The sequence below is a fragment of the Macaca thibetana genome, chromosome 3, assembly GCF_024542745.1.
Source record: "Macaca thibetana thibetana isolate TM-01 chromosome 3, ASM2454274v1, whole genome shotgun sequence".
Classification (NCBI taxonomy): Eukaryota; Metazoa; Chordata; class Mammalia; order Primates; family Cercopithecidae; genus Macaca; species Macaca thibetana.
In genome coordinates this window covers 117,035,355-117,050,690 of record NC_065580.1, presented here as the reverse complement: position 1 = coordinate 117,050,690, position 15,336 = coordinate 117,035,355, and positions in this window count along the sequence as shown.

Here is a 15,336-nt window from a genome sequence, read left to right as displayed (position 1 = left end):
TCTTGGTTTTTGCTGTACACTCCGCTAAAACAAAAGATTGTCACTGTAAGGGGACGAATTGTGTCCCTCCAGAATTTGTGTGTTGAAGTCCCAGCTCTCAGGACCTCAGGATGTGGCTGTATTTGGAGACAGTATCTTCAAAGAGATAATTAAGTTAAAATGAGGCTGTTAGGGTGGGCCCTAATCCAGCGTAATTGGTGTCTTTATAAAAAGAGGAGATTAGAACAGACACACACATACACACACATAGAGGAAGACTATGTAAGGACACACGGAGAGGAAGGCCACCTACAAGCTAAGGAGAGAGGCCTCAGCAGAAACTAGCCCTGCCCACACCTGGATCTCGCATTTCCAGCCTCCAGGAATGGGAGGAAATACATTTCTGTTGTTTAAGCTACTCAGTGTGTGGTGTTTTGTTATAATAATCCTAGTAAACGAATGCAGTTGCTTATAAAAGTCAAAGATTCGGCCGGGCGCGGTGGCTCATGCCTGTAATCCCTGCACTTTGGGAGGCTGAGGTGGGTGGATCACTTGAGGTCAGGAGTTCAAGACCAGCCTGGCCACGATGGTGAAACCCCGTCTCTACTAAAAACACAAAAATATTGGCCGGGCGTGGTGGCAGGCACCTGTAATCCCAGCTACTTGGGAGGCTGAGGGAGAAAATTGCTTGAACCGGGGAGGCAGAGGTTGCAGTGAGCCGACATTGCCCCACTGCACTCCAGCATGGGCTACAGAGTGAGACTTTGTTTAAAAAAAAAAAAAGTCAAAGATTCTAGCAGTTTTATTATTTTGTACATTTCTGTGTTTCTAATATGTTTCTTTCCTATACCTTGAAATGTGGTCTCTTATGATCCCTCAGGAACTAGTGAAATGATATTTTTGTTTGCCATGTCAGTGTTACATTAGAGATTTCGTGAAATATTTCATTCAGCTCATCCATTTCACAGCAGTGGAAGCGGAAGTGAGCAGGCCTGTGTGAGCCGCCCGTGCTGCCAGTTGGGAGGCAGTAGAGATTCAGCTGCTTTGGTGGGGAGCTCATCCAGCATCTTATGCCACTGTGTCCTTAACAATGTGATGCTGGCTGTTTATCATGCGCAGTGTCGATGGGTGGCAGAAGTGCGTGGTTAGCCTTCTCTCTGGGAACAAGTAGTTTTATAGGCAGTTGAAGAGAGGAACAGAGAGCCAGAAGTCCAAATCCTGAGGCCTGGACCCTGCCGTGACAAGACAAGCAAAGATCCTTTTGGAACCAGAGAGTAATCTGGATCCATTCCCAGCACCTCGTACAGAGCTCCAGGTAGGCTGGGGTAGAGGGCAGCTATGAAACCCAGTGGGAAGGGCTTCATGAATGGCGGATTAAGTAGGAAAAGAAAGAAGGGGAATCAAACTTAAGTATCAATTCAGCTACAAGGAGGGATCGTAATTTGAAAAAATTGCTGAGAGAAGGACAAAGCCAGATGGAATTCGGCACACAGAGCTCCGATCGCATGCTGAGTGCGGTTTGGTTGGTGACAGGCACTTATATTTTCGTAATTACTGTTGAATGTACAAAGCTCTTTCACCTACACTTCATTAAACAACCCCTGTGGCTTCGTGATTACCAAATTCACTTAGCAGACAGAAAACAGACCAACTCCCTCATGTTACAGGCCACAAACTGAGGATGGGAAGGACCCGTGTGCATGGCGGGCAGTTCCTAGAAAAGAAGACCAGATGAGGCACGAACATTGCTTTATAAGTGAATAGAGCTCCTTTAGGTTACTTATGCGTTCAGGAAAAACACAAATATTTGTATGTTTTCTACTTTGGGGCATTTCCCAACTGCCTCCAATTCATCCAAGCTTCGAGGTTGTACAGAATTTTGTGGCCATTTGTTTTAATTTCTTACATATATGGAGGGACTGTTAGTTTTGAGACAACTTCACAAAGACTATCCGTTCTCAAAATGTCCATCTAAACATTATTGTTCTAGGCCCTATTTATTTTATTTTCTTATTTTTTGAGACGGGGTCTCCCTCTGTTGCCCAGGCTGGAGTGCAGGGGTGCAATCTTGGCTCGTTGCAACCTCTGCCTCTCAGTTTCAAGCAACTCTCTTGCCTCAGCCTCCCAGTAGCTGGGATTACAGGTGTCTGCCACCAGGCCTGGCTACTCTTTTGTATTTTTAGTAGAGACAGGTTTTTTCATGTTGGCTAGGCTGGTCTCGAACTCCTGGCCTGAAGCGATCTGCCCGCCTCAGCCTCCCAAAGTGCTGGGATTACAGGTGTGAGCCACCATGCCAGGCTTAATTTTTTTTTTTTAATTTTGTGAAAAATGCTATGGTTTTCCACTGGCTGCAAAGTGCCCTAAAAAGAGACAGCTTGCTGGATACCCGTTTCAGCATGGCTCTGAGGAGCCTGTGTCTGAGGTCCTCTTCCAGCATCCACTCCTCCCAAACTGTGTCTCTCTGCTTCATGGTTTGCCATTTGCCTTCTCTCCCAACTGTGCGGATCTGGAGCCTGCTCCCCTAAGCTCCCCTAGGTGGATGCAGGCTGTGGTCAGACCCTCACAGGCCAGCAGGTCCCAGGGTAGCACACTATCCATTGCAGAGCTCACGGGGATAGTGATTTAAAATTCTAGAATCCACATATTTTGATTTCTCTCTTCTGTGGCTGAACCATGCTGTCTGGCACTCCAGGGAAGGAGACAGTGAGCAATCCTGAGAATTTCTGTATCTCTGAATGACGCTGTTGTTGGTCAACTCATAGCTATTCTCGTCCACCGAGGCCTTTCCTGGAAGAGCTGGCTCCTTGCAACTAGCACAGGAGCCCTGTCCCAGGTCCTTGTAAGGGTCCCAGGTGGTCTGGGAAGTTGTCTCTTACTTCTCTACAGAAACAAACAAACAAACAAACAAACAAAAACTCCCTTTGAATGTAGCTGGGTGGGGACACCATGACTAAATCTATGCGGCTACCTTGCAACAAAGAGGGGTCTTTGAAGCAGGAAATATCTCTTAAAAGGATTCGGCCAGTGTCTGCATCTGAACTAAAAGCCATAGGTTCATCCACAGTTTCTGTTATAAGAAATAGCAAATGTTTTGATTATTTTATTAAACATTTTCAGTTAGGTATTCTTATTTGTAGACTGCAACAATTTATTTCCACCACTTTAATGAGTAAAGGTTCAAAAATCAGGCTGGATGCAGTGGCTCACGCCTGTTATCCCAGTACTTTGGGAAGCCGAGGCTGGTAGATCACCTCAGGTCAGGAGTTTGAGACCCACCTGGCCAACATGGTGAAACCCTGTCTCTACTAAAAATACAAAAAAATTAGCTGGGGGTGGTGGCAGGTGCCTGTAATCCCAGCTACTTGGGAGGCTGAGGCAGAAGAATTGCTTAAACCCAGGAGGTGGAAGTTGCAGTGAGCCGAGATTGTGCCACTGCACTGCAGCCTGGACGAAAAGAACACTCCATCTTGAAAAAAAAAAAAAAAAAAAAAATCAAGCACTGGTACACACACAGCACGTGCACTCACACACACACACACACACAGAGAGCGAGAGAGAATGAGAGAGAGAGAAAGGTATTCTAAGTTTCTTGGCTCTAATAGGATTTTAAGATAAAATCTGCTTATGCCTATCATAGTTTTACTATAACCCAGGATCGAAAATTAGAAAATGGAGTAAAGGGAGAGGAAAGCCCAGCCCTTGAGGTCCCACAAATGGGGGAGAAGTCAGAGGGGCTCTAGGCTTAGCCATCGGGAAAGAGCTGAGAGATAAGGAGGCAAATGCAATGCAGAGAAGGTTTAATTAACTCTGCTCTCTGCCTGGGGTCTGGGCGGAGACCCTCTCCCAGTGTTTCTGGGGAAAACCTGGTGGCCATGCCCAGGTGCCTCCAATAAGGGAAATTAATTTTATCCAATTTTCACTTTTCTTATTGCTCGATTTTTCTACCAGTGATTGAGCCTGTCTTGTTTTTAAAGCGTGAGTGAAGATGCAAAGACTGAAAGGAGATTTCCACAAAGATATCCTATCCAAAATAGTTGATGAGGTCCCCCAGGAAACAAAACCTGCTCAGGACAGAGGTGTGGCATGGGAACAGGTGCCAGTGAAGAAGGAATGGCACAACTGTCTGCCTCCTTGTTCCTGATGGAGCCGGGGAGCAAAGCATGTTTTCTTTTATCCTTAGAGCTCTGATAGAATTCTCACTGAAACATAGTTCAACATGTCCCCGCAACAATTTTTTTTTTTTTTTTTTTGGCTTACACTTTTAATGTCACTTCAGTTTAAGCAGTAGGTCTTTTTCCTGTTCAATGAGATCCTCCCCTTCCATGTCTCTGCTATGCTGGAAATCCTGTTAGGTGACAGTTCAATTGTCTAATTGTCACTCCTTGACTTTGATTTTTCATTTAAAAAATATAGATCACTGATTTTGCTCTTGAGTGTGAGGCCTAGCAAGGTTCAGCAAGGCTGTTTTCATTCTGCAGCCCTCAGATCGCTGTTGCATAAGACGGTGGTGGGGGTCGGGCTTATCTCAATGTCACCCTAGCCCCCTAGTCTCATCCTGGCTTAGGAAGGCTCAGGGCTGCTTAGGTAGAGGGACCTCCTTAGTCTCTTTCTCACTCTCCAGGGACCCCAGGTAACCTCTCCATTTGATGAACTCAGACTGGGGACGCTTCTTGCATGGCTAAAGGAGAGAGAGGGTGACAAGGGAAGCCAGCAGGGATGTGGCCTCCTCAAACACAGCACCATTTCTTCTACCTGGGGAGCAGTTACGAGGCCCCCCAACCTTTAGGGCTGAGGGAGGAGATGGAGACCACCTCATAATGGGTGGGATGTTAGAGAATCTGCAGACAGGATTTTAAGCCACAGAGTCAGACATCTGACCACAAATCATGTACGTTCCTCCAACATGAAAACGGTATCCACCCCTGCCAAATTCCCCAAAAGCCTCATTATTGCCTGAATCAGTTTGCAATACAGGTGAGGTTTCTGGCTTGAGGTTCTTCAGATCTAGTTTCTCTCCGTCTGGAGAGAAACAAAAACCACAGAAGAGGCAGTGTCTCTGTCCCTCACTCACTTGACTTACAACTGCAGGGCAGATATAAGACAGCCACAATAAACTCTCAAGCTGAAGAAGGGAGAAATGGGGGAGTGGGCACAGCAGTTCCTGGTCCATATCACGTGGAGATGCATCAGACACTCACGGTCCACAGACTACGGCCCGGGCAAGGTCTCCATGGCTTCTGGCTTCACCCTCTGGGCTCTGAGTATCCCTTCTTTTTCCATAAGGAGTGACCCATTTCTGGAGCTGAATAGTGTCCTCAGCCCTATCTCTGCTTTGGAACAAATTACACATTAGTGGCCTAGAACAGCACCTATTTATTATCTCACAGTCTCCTTGGGTCCTGAGTCCAGGCCCAGGCTGACACGTTCTCTGCACAGGGACTCATGGGGCCAGGGCCAGGTTCTCCTGGGGAATCAGGGTCCTCTTCCAAGTGCAATGTTGCTGGCAGAATTCATCTCCGTGTGGGTGTGGGACTGTTTCAAGTGCCTATTCTTCCATTAGCTCTCAGCTCCTTGAGGACGCCCACGGTTCCTTGTCAAGCGGCCCTGGAGGGAAGTTTGCAGCACAGATGTGGGTGTTCTGCCAGGCTCACCAGAGCGCATCCCTCCAACTTCGTCTTCTGCCATCAGCTGGAGAGAACCTCCTGCTTTTAAGAGACTCGTGTGATCAAATCAGGCTCACCTGATCATCTACCCATCTCAAGTTCAGATGATTCAGGACCTTAATTACATTCACATAATCCCTTCACAGCGGTCCCTAGATTAGCATTGGATGAATAACTGGAGGTTTGTGTGTTTCCCCCAGAGATTTGGCATCCGTCTTCAAATTCTGCCCACCACACCACTCCTGGCAGTTTAGGGGTCCATAGTTATCATTTTATTGTGTCTATCTTTGTTCCTTTTCGCCCAAGTGGGTCATGTTTCCATAGAATAATTCTCTTGAGAACTTTGGGGAGCTCCTGTGAGATGAGGGTGCCTTCCACTATGCAAAGGCTGCAACCACACATCTCTGAGATAAGCCCATCTCTACTTGAGCCTCCCAGTAAGATTGTGATCTTAAGCTTCTGAGAAGCCCTATTTCTAACAGAATCTGAGAGGTCCGGACTTTCAAGCCTCAGAAGTTCTTCTCTCCCTCTGAAAGCATCTATGAGCCCCACCTTAGATCCTCCTGAGGTCTTAACAGGTCATCTCTGACACTGGATTTTAGGTTCTTTCTTCATGTTAGCATTGTTTGCCATCTGGACATGCTAAGAATCACTGCGCTTTATTTTCTCTATTTTTATTTTGGGATGGAGTCTCACTCTGTCACCCAGGCTGGGTGCAGTGGTGTGATCTCGGCTCACTATAATCTCTGCCTCCTGGATTCAAGCGATTCTCCAACCTCCTAAGTAGCCGGGACTACAGGCCTGCGCCACCACACCTGGCTAATTTTTGTATTTTTAGTAGAGACGGGGTTTCACCATGTTGACCAGGCTGGTCCTGAACGCCTGACCTCAAGTGAGCTGCCTGCCTTGGCCTCCCAAAGTGTTGGGATTGTAGCTTTGAGCCACCGCGCCTGGCCCTGAGCTTTATTTTCAAACTTCTGAGACCTGGCAGCTTATTTGTCTTTCCTATAGATTTTGCATGAAAATTAAGTGGCCCCCCTTTTTTTTTTCAACTCCTCTCTTTATCCTTATTTAATCATACATAGCCAAAATACACCAATTGTCACTTTCGACAAGTCTCCCAGATTTTCCCCAGATTATTTATTACATTTACTCTTTTCTGTGTCACTGTGTGGGGCCATATTGCTTGAGTTTCTGCCACTACCTAACAGGGTGCCCTTTCCTTTCCTTCACCTTCCAACATTTCCCTCACTTTCCTCCCAGCCCTTATCCCCCTGTCACTGTCAGGGTTCTTCCAACCTTGACCTGCCACCTGCTCACAGAGCCACCATCTCACTCACAAGACTTGGGCCTTGTGAATTAGCACTCCTCTCCCAGGTGTGCAAGTCTGCTCTGGCTGTCTTCAGCTCTGTGACAAGCAACCCATATGCAGGGGCTTCAAACAATGATCATTGTGTATCTTGCTTAGAATCTGCAGATCAGTGGGGCTCAGCCAGGTGGTTCTCACTTGGGGTCTCTCGTGCTTTTGTAGTGAGATGGCGGCTAGGGCTATCTTTCAGGCTTCTTCACTCCCATGTCTGGTGTCTGGACTGGGGCACATCACGCATCTAGAAGCTGGAACTCTGGGCTTCCTTGAGCTTGAGCTTTCTCCTGGTCTGTCCCTCTTTCTGTGTCTCCTGCCCTCTCTCCCCAGCTCTATCTTTGTCTCTCTCCATGTGATCTTTACACATCACAGCCTCTGTGTAGCTGGACTTACATTGTGGCTACAGGCTCCAAGATCATGTCCCAAGAGGAGCTACTCCTTATCTCTTAAAGTTTTTTACATGGTTTTAATCTCTGTCACATTCATCACACATGACACTTTATTTAGCTTTATTATTTAATTACTCGTTTTATTACTCATTTCACATAATTTATATTTCTTAACCAATTTATAAGGAGTTGATGTGGCTATTTTGGTCATTTGTTGAAGGTGTTTGCTTGTTTATTTTTGTCCTTTTCAATTTCACTAATTATATTTATATTTATAATTACTGATACTTTTTATTAAAGATTATAGAATAAATATACCCTCTTGAATCTGTCTATTGAAGTATTTTAGGCTTCTATGAATACATTTATTAATCTATTATTTACTTAAATATTTCACAAAGTTTTACTGGTTGAGTTGATTTTCTTTATTTAACGCTTTTATGTTGATTCTTGATTTTTTTTCTTTTTATTTGGATATAGGAAATTAGTTTGAGGAGGCCATGTGAGTGAAATTCTACAGCATAGGAGAAATCACTGATCATCTGTGAGTGAGCACACTTTCTGCTGCTTCTGGGATGGAAGGGGAGGGTATGATTTTGGGGGTGGTGGGGTGGAGCACAACATCAAGCATTGTTTTCTGATTTCTTGGGTAACATGGCTTCTGGCTGTTAAAAGCTCCAGTTTCCTCTTTTATGCTGTATCTGGTATCAAAAATATACTACTTCATACCTACGACTTAATGTTCTCTAAATGTGGTGGGTAGTGTAGTGGGAATGGGGGACAGGACCATCTCCAAGCAAAACACCTGTTTCTCCATCCCACACTCCATCATATCCTCAGCTCCTGTTTCCATGACCTACTAATGGTTAATACACTTACACTGTGTAGCTGAATAAGGTTATCTTCTCTATCAGTTCGTTTTCACACTGCTGATAAAGGTATACCTGAGACTTGTTAACGTATGAAGAAAATAGATTTAATGGACTCACAGTTCCACGTGGCTGGGCGGCCTCACAATCATGGCAGAAGGTGAAAGGCATGTCTTACATGGCGGCAGGCAGGGGAGAATGAGAGAACCAAGTGAAAGGGGAAACCTCTCATAAAATCATCAGATCTTATGAGAGATGAGAACCATGAGAACAGTATGGGGGAAACCACCCCCAGAATTCAATTATCTCCCACTGGGTGGCCCCCATAACGTGGGAATTATGGGAGCTACAATTCAAGATGAGATTTGGGTGGGGACACAGTCAAACCATATTATCTTTCTTCATTAAGATTACTCCTCCAAAAACATACACGAGTAATGTGAACATTTGATTAATATCCTTCACCTTTATGGAATTCATTTAACTGTGGATAGGGATATTTGTTCTTCTTTCCTTTCTGTATCCCTGACATCATCCAATGGTGTGCACTCAACAGTCCTACACTGAATAAATGAATGAATGTAAGAGTAAATGGATAATATCTAAAGAAGTTTTTTTTTTTTTTTAACTTGGTTCACTACAACTTTTAATAAAGATTTATCAAACCCATAAAATGAAATGATAATTACTTGCCTTTTACTAGAGTTTTTCATTTTAATTCACAGAAAATTACATACATAACATAGCACAGTTTTCCTGTTACATTCTCCTTCCCTTCTCAGCAGAATGTTGGTGAGAAGCCTTAAGTAAGAAGAGGTCTGTGTTCTAAAGCAGATGGGGTTCTTTTGAGCCTGTGCCTGTTGGGTTCTGACGTGGTCCTGGGTGTCTATGCTTTTTTTAAGCCTGTGTCCTTTTGCAAAGTGTAAATTACTCTTTCAGTTTATTGTGAATTATAAATTCAATTTCTAAATACGATTTGTCTCTTATTCTGTATAAGGAAGTTATTTTTTATGTAATACACTGCAAAATATCAGTTAGTCCTGAAGATCATTTTCCTATCTGTTCTTGTTTGGTCTGCCAACTCTTATTAAGGGAGAGTAGTATCTTGACGGTGTCCCAAATCAAATTTTCCTACATTGAATGGTCAATACCATTTACATTTCCTCTTCCACATCCTGCAAGGCACACCCACTTACATTATCTCAAGAGTATCACTCTTTTGTCATTTGATCAATTTTATGTGGGCCACACCAGACATGAGTAAGCACTGTTGGAAGATACCAGGAGTGTGAATACAGTCAGGCATTGCTTGACAATGGGGATACATTCTGAGAAATTAAAATTGCATTATTAGGCAATTTTGTCTTTGTGTGAACATCATAGACTGTACTTAGCCAAACCCAGATGGTAGCGCCTACCACACAGCTAGGCTACATGTATAGCCTGTTTCTCCTAGGCTGCAAACCTGTGCAACACATCACTGAACTTGATACGGTAGATGAATATACACAACGGTTCCATACTTTTGTATCTAAAGATATCTAAACATCAAAAAGATAAAGTAAAAATACAGTATAAAATATATTTTAAAAGGGCACATACACAGCCTGTCATTGATGGAAACACCATTGTGTGGTGCATGACTGTATGCTTTAGATTTGGCCCTCATGGAATAGACCACTGTAAGGTCAATGCTAGAGAGGGCTCCTTTGCAGGAGACAGAAATATGGTGGCGTAGAGGAACATGGGATTCTGTGGATGACCTGTTTCATCTGGGCTTTGGAAGATGGGAAAAGCTTGGTCATACAAAGATTGGTACTAAACATTTCATGAGAGGAAGCAGATTATGAAATAATTACACAGAGGTCAGTAGTTCAACCATTCCACCTAGAAACTAAGGTGGAAATTATACAGAAGTTAGTCTTTTCTATACTGGGCCCAAGAAAGTGAGCAAGGACAATATATTTTTTGTTTGTTTTTTTAGCATCTTTATAAGTTTTTTCCATCTGGTTTGTCTCAATTATCTTTGCAAAATTTCTTGATCTGTAGATATAATTGTCATAATATTGTAATAATAATATTATACTTCTATTATTATCTGTAGTTACATTATTTGATTTATCCCCATTGTATTCCATGCTTGTTTGGTTCCAATACTCATAATAGCTTATAACAGAAGCGTCAATTTAATCTTTCAAACATTTAGAGAGTATCCAATACCTAGGAAATTACCCCGTTTTACAGATGAATCAATCTAAGCTATACGTATATGATTAAAAATGACTAGCTTGAGTTGTCTTTTGCTCTAATTGCTCCTTACTTCACTCGAAGTTCTCATTGCTCAGCTGCAGAGTATTGTGTAAGCACAGCAGGGAACTTTTATTTTGACTCTTTGTATTAACGTAAAAATTATGCTTAATAATACAAGGAAGAATGATTCCAGGGTGTTTAGCCATGTGTTGCAATGGTCATTATTTCCTTCCAGTATACTTATCTCTGAACCGATCATTTTATTGGCTCTTTGGGTATAAATGTTTTTAGGAAGTGCTTTCTGAAACAATACCTCTCTGTCTCATTATCAAAAAATTCCCTGCATTTCATGCCTACATTCAATTTTGGCTGCACATGGAAAAAAATAAATAAGTAAATAAAAGTAGCTTTTGTTAATAGGCCTACAAACTAAAACCTAAAATTTTGGAATTAAAAATAGTAATAATTTGATAACATTTTAAAAGGAATGTTGGAGAATATATAGTTCCAACTCTCACTTTAGTGGAGTCTGTAAGAAACAAATAATTATGATTTCCAGAAAGAATAACAATGTCTTTTTCTGTATAGCCAACAATGTGCTTCAACGCTTTAACTTGTGTGTTCATCCTGAAGTGGGTGCTCTCGTCCTCATTTTAGAAAGGAGGAAAGGGAGTCTTGGGGAGGGTAGGGGACTTGTACCAAGTATTGGAGCAAGGAAAAAACTGAAGTGGCTCAATCACAGTGAGCCGTCTTCACAAATCCAGGGTTGTTCCCACTGCCCATCAACTGAGAAGCTGTTTTTCCACTTAAAAACAAAATAAACATAGAAACAAAGAAAGAAAAATCCTCTCTTCTACTGTGGATTCAGATGACAGTCATATTTTGTTTAAGAATATTGAGCAATCATAAATGACTTTTCTCCCCTCCACACTGGAGATAAACCACAACTTATTATAACAAAACTGGTCACTGTTCTAGCCAAAGTATTTCATCAGCTTCTGGCATGCGTTATATCTTGATACGCTTATCCAGCATGATGGCTGGCGTGGTCCTCTGCCTATTTAGTATGAAGGCTAAATTCAGCAGAGGAGTTAATGACAGGAGATTTTTCTTCGGCTCCAGGGATCGGCATGCACAGACAGGACCCTGTGTGAATTCCCCAGCATGTAATGATAAGATACTTCCAGTCTGCCAGCATCAAGCAACTTCATTAATTAAAAACACATTGTGTGTTATCACAGAAGATTGATTTTTCTAGGAAGAATTACCCTTTGGCATTTATGATGAGCATGAAGAAGAACAGATAATACAATTACTGACAGGACTTTCCTCATTTTAGGACAGCAAATATTTAAGATTAGGATTAAGATTTCAGGAGAGACAGCCTTTGTGATTATTCTGCAAAGGAAATATTTGGAACTGCTGTTTTTGTTTTGTTTAGGCGGACCCTGGGAAGTAAACATTTGCTCAACCATACTGAGTATCTGTGATTTAATGGGATATGGGCCCTAAACATATTTTAGGACTTCACCCCTTTGTGCTTAAAACAAAACAGTGCAAAATAAACAATAAAGGGACTAATAAAAAGTTTATAGAGCTGCCAAGTGCTGAAAAAAGTCTGGTGAAGTCAAGTTATCTGTTTGAAGGAGATTACTGATATTTTCAGCAAGAAGGGCAGTGTTGTGAGTGTCTGGCCCTCATGGTACCATAGAATGATCATGCAGGAGAATCCGGGTTCCAAAGCCACACAAGGAACCATTTATATTTTTGTCCAGCACGATGTAGATATTCCCAATATCCTATCAAGTGGTTGCATAGTCCCTGCTTAAATTCCACTGGAGACCTCATTATTTTACAAAATCTGTGTTTAAGCTAGAAGAGCTCAAATTGATAGGAAATCCTCCTTGAGTTGAAGTGATACTTTTTTACTTCTTGCTGTGACACATTAAAACTTTTCTATTTGAAATTCTACCATGTCGGACGTAAGTTTCTCTTTCTTACAATAAATGTCCCCCATGAAGTCTGCTACTTACCATGTAAAATACCCAGGATCTCCTGGGTCCTGGACCCCTGCAACATCCAGATCACCTCTAAACACATGGCAGTTTGCAGTGACTCAAAGTCAAGCACAGTAATCCAATGACAAGTGCAATGACAATAGGCTTCTACTATTCATTTACATTAAAGCTGCCTAAATTGAGTTTAGATGTTTTGGCAGAGCTTTCATGGGTATTCCATTTTTGAGTTGATGATGTAGCTTATGATGGTTTTTAAATAAGTTCCCTTCTGCTTGGGTCTAGTTGAAGTGAGAGAACCAAAGGTAGATGTTTTTACCCCATGAAACACTGCCTCACTAGTTTCAGCCCTTTCTTTCATCCACTTAACATCTCTAAAAATCTGACTTTACAATCCTTTATTGACAAGCCCTTGCTCTATGGCCTCTGTTTACCTGTCTTTTATGTCTTATTGAAGATATTAGTGGGCAAATGCTCCTAGTAGATAGAGCTACTCCTCACTCTATTCTGACTGGCTATACACAGAAATGTAGAAAAGTGCTCATAGAAGGGTCTACTTACAACGTTATGACATTGACATAAATCATTTGCATCAGGTTCATCAAACACTGGGATCCTTACATTTTTTCCTCTCCTGTCCCTTTTGATTTAATATAAACATAGGCTGGATGTGTCACAATATCAAACACTTGTAGGTTACTTAAAGATTGCCCCAAACATGGAAACTCAGGAAAAATGTCAATGCAATTTGAATTGTTCACATCATATTTATGTTTTAAAAAGTTTACTTTTCTGAATATTCCTCTATCAAACGACTTGTTTTGGTATCATCTAAAACCAACTAAGGCTCAGGTTAAGGAACAGGGTGGAATGGTGCTGTTTATGGATGTGTAGGAGGATTTGACATGAAAGTTCATTGGCTGTAGATTTGTGTTGGCTCACTTTTATTTACTTAGTGAAATCTACATGCCTCAGATGGCAGGTAAATCGCAAGACTGCTCTGATCTTGGCTCTCATGACATTCCTGTGCAACTCTCATTTTACTTCAGGCTCCACCTCTAAAATCCACCGCATGACCTCGCCGTCCACGCTTTGCTGATGTTTTCCTATATCTAGAACGCCTTTTCATTTCCGGGGGGCCTGTGAATACGGTCGCCATTTTTCAGGGTTCAGTGCAAATACTACATGCTTAGATTTTTCCTTCACTGCTTTCTTAATCAGCCACGGGTAGATTTTTGCTTATGCTTCCACAGAGGGTGAATCTTAAATCGTTGTGTCACTACTGGTGGTATACATTTCCATCAGCCTCATTTTTAAGTGGGTTCTTAAAGGTTAGAGTCTGTGCCTGATTTCTTCATGTCTCTCTCTCTCTTCCTTGTGTGCAGCAGAGCGTCTGGATTAGTGCTGGATGGAGTTGACTCCACTGAGGGCTCTGGGATTGACTCAGCCCTGGACTCTACCGGCCCTTGTTTGTCTTAATCTGTGCTTTCATTGAAAAAATAATACTCTCTCTTCAAAACTTCTAAATCGTAGGCTTCTGATGTCCCCAGGAATTCAGATTTACATTACTTTCATGGCACAGAGAATACCAATCGTAGAAATTCACATTATGTAGTCACACATGGGTAAGAATGCCCTAGGGTACCTGGCAGAAACAAACTGTATTTGGCTCTGACTTTCTGAAGGTTGGCTCCTTCAACCCATGCTTTCCAGGATTCCAGCAAATAAAACCCAGAAAAACATGAAATATAAGCTCACATTTCCAAATCACCAAGTACATAAAGAAACAAGCCACCACGAGAAAGGCAGCAGAAACCAGGATCTTCAGGTAATAGAATCATAGAGTGCAAAAAAATATTATTTAGATTTTTCAAATAAATACAAGATGAAAAAGAAAAATATGCTCCAAAATATGCTAGGAAGACTAGAATATAACCAAATGTAACAGCTAAAATAAAAAAAAATCATTAAAATTAAATACTTCACCAATGATGTGTTCAATGGCAGGTAAGAGGTACATGAAAAAGAATCAGTAACTAGAAGATAGACCTGAAACATTTACCAGGAATCGGACACACGTAGAGAAAAGAGGAAACATGGAAGTATAAAGGAGAAATATAGAAAATAGTAAGGGGGCAAATATTCATCTAACTGGATCTTTAAACGTAAGGAGCATGAAAGGAGGCAATAGTAAAAGTGCTAAATGCTGAGAGTTGTCTAGCATTAATGAAGAACAAAAATTTTCAGATTTAGAGAGTATAGTGAATTCCAAGGAGAATGAATAAAAAGAAAAAAAAGAAAAGACAATCACAGCTGGACACACAGAATATCACAGGCAAAGATAAGATCTCAAAAACAATGGAAGATAAAATAAACATTGCTTGTAAAGAAACAAGCATACCAATTGCAAAATCAGTAGTAACAGCAAAGTGGATGCATTTTTATAAATTCCAATTTCTGGTATACTTTCTACTTTAAATATTTTTAAGAAACTAAGAGATTATAACTGATCATCTGGAACTCTCTTCTTCAGGAGATTAACCTTTTAAAATAATAGTAATATTTTAAACACAATAACAATATTTATCACCAGCAAACCCTCTCTAAATCAACTTCTAAAGGATTACTTTCTAAAGAGGGACATTTTAGGCAGAAGAAAAGAGTGACATGCAAGAAAGAATGTTATCAGATAATCCGAGATTACAAAATAAAGCTGTAAATGCTCCCTTTATGGGTATATGGCATACAGCACGATCTTGAATAATGTTGTTTTGTTATAACATTGGTAAGAAAAAATAAATGATTCCT